Here is a 6,648-nt window from a genome sequence, read left to right as displayed (position 1 = left end):
TTTAGAGTTTGGCAGGCAGGGTGCTCCTTCACAAACATAATGGATGTCCCATCTTCCACATTACTATACCGTTGCATTATATCCTCCGGAACTAGCAAAAAGGCGGGAAAGATATTCATCAGGTTTTGATGGAGTACCCTGCCTGCCAACCACTCAATAAAGTCTATGGTTTTTAAATTCTTCCTGGCTTCCAAGTTATTCCAAAGGAAAAATAATTTCTACATACACAATTTACATTCATGCATGCATAATTGTACCACATAGCTGACTTCTATTGTTTCTCCATGGGAATTACTTTTCAGTGAAAAGAATCACCTTCCCTTAAACTATCTTAAAGTTTCAGAGTATTTCCTCCTCACTCTGGATCCAAAATACTCCTACCCTTCACGGGAGTAGATTCCAGACCATATCCGTCATGGCAACATGCCATGTACATGTTTGTGAATGCCCACAAACCTGCATATCTTATTATATGAGAATTCAACCATTTGAGAATGCGTATTTATGTTCAATTAAATACCAAATATAGGTGCATAGATGCCTCTACGAATAAGGTCCATATTACTTTTAGTTTCGAATCCAGCCAGTAAGGAAGGAGTGGATCCAGTCCAGTGCCTTGTCACAGATTCCAGTGTTGTGGAGTCTCGTTATTAAGGTGAAGTGGGAGGCAGTGTTGAAGGCGGCTGAGAGGTTCAGTTTAATAAGGGTTGCTGTCTTGCCCCAGTTGAGGATGGAGTGGATGTCATAGGTGGTGGCGGGGAGTCCTGTCTCTGTGCTGTGGTTGCTTCAGAATCTGGATTGGGAGGTGTTCTGGACGTGGTTCACTTCGATGAAATCGGAGAGTTGAGTGTTAATGGCCTTCTCAGTGACCTTAGCTGGGAATGGGAGGCGGGAGATGAGTCTGAAGTTCTCGAGGTCTCTGGGATCTGAGGGCAGCTTCTTCAGCAGGGGGTTGATCTTGGTTTGTTTTCAGTCATTGGGGATGGTGGGAATTTCAATGGAGCAGTTGATGGTGTGGTGAAGCGGGTGGTGATGTTGAAGGCTGCTCTGTGGAAGTTGTGGTATGGGCAAGGATCCGTTGGGGCTCCTGAGTGGATGGTCTTGAGTCTGTCCTCTGTTGTGAGCGGGGACCGGTAGAGCATGGTCTGATGAGTTGCTGTTTGGTTTTCTGTGATTGTGGTGGTCTATGGTGTTGAAACTGTCGGAGATCTTCCTGATCTTCAAGTGGAAGAAGGTGCTGAGTTTGTTGCAGAGGTCTTGGGAGAAAGAAACGTGTATGGTCTTGCTGTTGGTTGTTTGAAAAACAGAGAGCACCGGGCTTAGTGATGGAGATGCACCATTTAGAGCTTAAACCATAGAACTGGATTCTATTCACATAGCCAAAGACTTCATATTTTATAAAAATATATATTTTTTAATTACATTTCTTATTTTCATTTTGTATTATTTTGTCATGATAAATTAGTTCATGTCTTGTTCACAATAAATTATTACACAATTTATTCAAGAGTCCATTTAGGTCTCTATCTTTCCCTAACTAATAACAAACCACAGAATATCAAATGGTATGTTTTGGCCTAGGGAGCATGAGCGTCTTTAGTTATGACATGACTGCCCTGGTAAATATAGTACAAATGTTGTAATGAGTTGATAAATAACACGCCTATCACAATTTATCATCTGTGCAATAAAGACTGATCTCAGATGTTAATTTTGTTTGCACCATATATACACTTGATTTTAACAAGACACTGGTTCAAGATGTTTGACTTCAGCAACGCGTTTCTGCTGTAGTCTTCCTCAGGGTATTCACACCAGTGGCTAACTAAAAACGAGGGAAAAATTATTTGTTAGGACATTGTATAATTCCAGATCTATGGTGTAAGCTTGAGCTATCATCAATTAAAATATGTGGGGCCCGATGTAGGTAATCCTAGATTACCGATTCTTAAATACCAAATCATACCGATTCGGTATTTAAGAACTGGCAATCCGGATTTAGGTAATTTTACCGAATTCATGACAGAATCGGTAAGATTCGGTAATTACCGAATCGGTATTTACCGATTCGGTAATTGCCATTCATTCCTATGGGCCTGGAGGCCCATAGGAATGAATGTCAATTACCGAATCGGTAAATACCGATTCGGTAATTGGGGGAAACATTGAAGGGTGGCAGGGTGTCACTTTGACACCCTGTTGCACCCCTCAATTGTGCATGGGTGCACATGTTGCAGACATACATGCCCTTAGGGGATGTATGTCTGCAACATGGCACCGTTTTAAAAGCAAAAAAAATGCTTTTGAAAGGATTTTCATTATTTACCACCAACTTCTAGTTGGTGGTAAATAACGACTTCTTAAACCCCTGTAGCACTGATTTAAGTGCTACCTACATGTCAAAATACAGAATCGGTAATTTTACCGATTCGGTATTTTACAGAATCGGTAAAATTACCGATTCTGTATTTTAACATGCCCCTACATCTCCATCTTCAAATACCGGTCGGTAACGGCCGAAATCGGCCGTTACCGACCGGTATTTGGCTACCTACATCGGGCCCGTGGTCCCTTAATGAACTCTCTACATACAGTTTTCTACTGATTCTAAGAGCTTAAAGGTTCAGCACTTCTCTGTCACGTGTATCCACAGAAATTTTAAAAAACAATACCAACATATAACAAACTAAACTATATATTCTCATAGTAATGTTCTTAAACACACTTATTTTTCATATTATCAACTCTACGTTTGAAGATGGGACCTTAGGTTTATTCTGAAGTATGTGAGAGGTACCCATGATTATTTACACCCTTTCTTGGTTTGCTTGTCTTTACATAAAAGGTTGATTTCCTATCTCACTAAGTTTTTAGATAGTAGTTCCATTTGTATGCCCCTAGAGGGAACAATACGTGGATTTATGTGGAACTATTTTCCTTTTGATCATTGCTAACTCTCTGATAGTCTAATCCGTAGTGTGACATATATTGTTATCTTACCAACACTCTTAAAGTCTTTAACTGCATAACTTCCTGTTTAATTTCTGTAACTTTTCAGCAGTAAAGATTCTAGAGGGATATAAGACAAAATAGTTTTGTTCACAACTAATTCTCTAATTCTTGTGGTGCTATAAAGTGAGTTATTCAATGGCTTACCTAAACTATCAAATAGTCTGATTCAGTTTTATTTATTCCTTCAGGATTATACGGTGGAGGTAGACGGGTCAGTAATTGTAGTTCAAGCGATATAAAGCAGAGCTGAAAGGTTGAATTAGATTACATTACTTCCATTGTGAAGAAATTACACTGGCTTTCTTTGAGGAAAGGCCATTTTCAAAGCAATGGTCTTTGGTCATATGTTCAGATATAAAGGAAATCAGAATTTCCTGCAACATTTTTACATTGAAGCCAGTGCTGCACATATGTTAATAAATGCCTTTTCAGATCTCTAAACTATGCACAGCCACATACAGCGAAAAAACCTTTCTCCTTTTGAGCAGCAAAGTTTGGGAACTCCCTTCCAACTAATCCTCTCTTCTCTGCTCAACTTGGAAAGGCCTTTTTATCCTTAACTGTTATTTGTTCACCTGCACACCTTTGGTCTCACAGTCTTCTCTGCAAATTTTCGTTATTGACAGTGATGCAGGTCCAAGAAAATATGGTGGTTGTACGCTTTATAATAACTATGTGGAGCATACATTTTTGTGCAAAATCTAGTCCAAAATGACAAAAACATGTCTCATACTGTAGTGATCCGCTTTACTGCATATTGCCAGAGGCTACATTCCTAACAATTTCGATACATTTTTTTCATTGATTGTTGTGGTCTGGTAACTAATGAATGTAACATGGTATAGGAATTGGAGCTCATTGGTTAGTATTGAAAAGGTAACCCAAAGTCATTTAGATTAACTTATTTACACTCTTGTTACATTTGAACTTAGTGCATTACTTCAGAAACAATTATGAGACTCCGTGGCTTTTGGTACCCTAGGGAACCTGCGTGTTTTGATGTCATAAATCACAGTTCATGTCAGTTTTCTTGACAACCAAAGAAAATTGTATCCGGCAAAACTAGCAATGGAATTAAGTGTGTCTGACAGAGGAAATGAACGAAATTGCAGGCATGTCAGCATTATAGTTGTTTTTGACAAGCTCGGCCCGTGCACTCTACTCAGTTTCATGACTGACAGAAAAAAATAAGAGTGTGTCTGTTGTTTATAAAGGATTGGTAATCCAAGGCATAACCCCAAAGATTTTTTGCAATAAAACAGCGTTCAGATATTTTTCAAATTGCAGTCTGCTTCACGAACTTAAACAGCTGAGCAAGCTTATTTAGTTACTTTAGTTACTTACATTTCAGCACATCTTTTAAGTTAGTACTGCTGGAAGATTAGTGCATCAGGCACAGAAATAGGGTATCACACAAAAATGATTGATCATCTGGACAACTGAGGCAGACATGCTCCCAGCAGTGTGTCAAGTATTCTCAAATGTGGCCTGTGTTCGGATGTTCTCATTAGAAACGTCATCTGGGAAAAGAAATATTCCAATACAGCTTTTCACAATGTGAAGAGGACAACTTGAATTTGAGGAAATAGGCAGACTTTTTCCAAAACAGGCATAATTAGATTATAATGTATAGCTAACCATGTTTTTAAAAATGATTTAATTAGGGTTTACTTGCACCTCAATTACAATTTTGGTCCAGGTCTGCTTTGCATATCTCTTTGTCAAATCCAAACATCTTTACAACTTTCTTCTGTGAGTGCTAACCTTACATCTGACAGGGTTTGCCACTGCAAAGGCTTTTTCAACTAGTAACTAAACCACTGTGGCAATTTTGAAATATCTTTCTAATTCTGAGAATGAATTGTTAGAGTCATAACAAACCTCAATTCCAATGTGTGAGTCACGTTGAAGTATGAATGATTTGCAACAGCAACTGTGTTTCCAAACAGTTGATTAGATACAGAGGGCCTGATCGGAGAACATAGTCTCCCATTGAAAAAATGGGTGGTTGGAAAAAATCTTGCACCCTGTGGCTGGCACCCCATGGGCCTCAATAGGACAACTCCAGGTGAAGGGGACCCCCATAGACTGATTACGGCAGGCGTTTTGTCTGGGTCAAATCTAATCGGAATGGCTGTCAGAATTGGTCATCATTGCTCGTCTGAAAACTGTGCCCATAAACCTGTACGATTCGGCTCCAAAAAACACGAACTGTCCCAATGCCTTTCACAACCGATTCAGACTGCTCAAATGGTTTCTAGGCATCGTAATCGGTCGATGGGAAAACTGCAGGATTCAGTCAGGGACAATGGTTCCGAATTGACTTCTGCAATACCGAATCCCATCCGGAGCCCTTCCTAACAACATTGTAACTGGGCCTTAAGTCTGAAACTGGTGTAGTTTCTGATTCACCAAGGTGAAGCTGTTCCTGGGCAACAGCGTCCCCTTTGAGACTCATGTAGAGCTATCTTGACCGCAGCACATAAGGCCCCAGAGCACCACTGCATCCTCACTTCAATTCTTTCCCATTTAGCAAAATATGTTTGTAAAGTAAAACCTGTCTCTTTAAAGGACATAAACTGGTAACCAAGGGGGCGTGGCTTGACGCCGAACGGGATAGCCGCTCTTCGCTGAGGCTCCACTGCAGCTGCTGGGAGAGAGCATCCATATAGAGGATATTGAGTTTATTTGGACTGCCTTGTGTGTCAGAGCATTGCGGAATCCGGAAGCTGTGTTGTGGTGCTTGTTTTCCTTCTCGTTAAGGTATTTTTCACTGCAAAACCGATGGTGCATTGGAATGTTACTCTTCCTTACTGAGTGGCACTTTCCTAGGAAAGCTGGTTGGGCAGCATGTACTTTGCTTGGCAGTTCCACTTGGAACTTTTCTTGCCTCTAATTGACATCCTGACTGGACTACATGATGCCATTTTCTTCCTCACAAAGATTTTGGCTCAGCTGTGTTAATACGAAAGGAAATATGTAGGCAGGGAACTGTTGTAACAAATTGTTTGAATGTTTCTCCTTCCTTTTTCTCACTGTGAGGTTACTTCTTGTTTACAATGAACAATTGTTTACTTTAATTGCCTCTTCGAAGACTGCATTTGTTATTTTTTTGATTAGTGATTCTAGGTAGTAAATCTTAAGTGACTACTTGGAGATTGCCACAATTAACCAGCTGTTTATTTATATATTGCTCCTGTTATTCAACAATCTTCGGGTGGTCATTTCTTTATTGTATATGTTGATAACTCCACATATGGGCAAACAAAAGGATTTATAATTACATTCTCCTACGACATTAACTCCCTAGGCTTCTGCTAAAACTTATACATTTAATTCTTGTTCTGTATTGGAAAATATGGAGGGCAATATATTTACCAGTTATGAGTTTCAGGCATCTTCCTCTAATATATCTGCTGTATCCACATCTAATACTAAGGTGTTTTCCAAGTATATTTTAACGTCTGCTATTTCTGCAACCAAAAGAGTAGAAATAGTTCCGCTTTCTCCAACCAACTTTAACAAAACAATATCAATGGAGCTGCTGCTTGATGATTAAGCCTTTTATGAAAGATACTAATAAACAGCTGCACATTTTACTTGATAAATGGTCTTTAGTAGAAAACAGAGATACTC

Source organism: Lissotriton vulgaris, chromosome 8, assembly GCF_964263255.1.
Source record: "Lissotriton vulgaris chromosome 8, aLisVul1.2, whole genome shotgun sequence".
Classification (NCBI taxonomy): Eukaryota; Metazoa; Chordata; class Amphibia; order Caudata; family Salamandridae; genus Lissotriton; species Lissotriton vulgaris.
Note: the sequence above shows the minus strand (reverse complement) of the source record.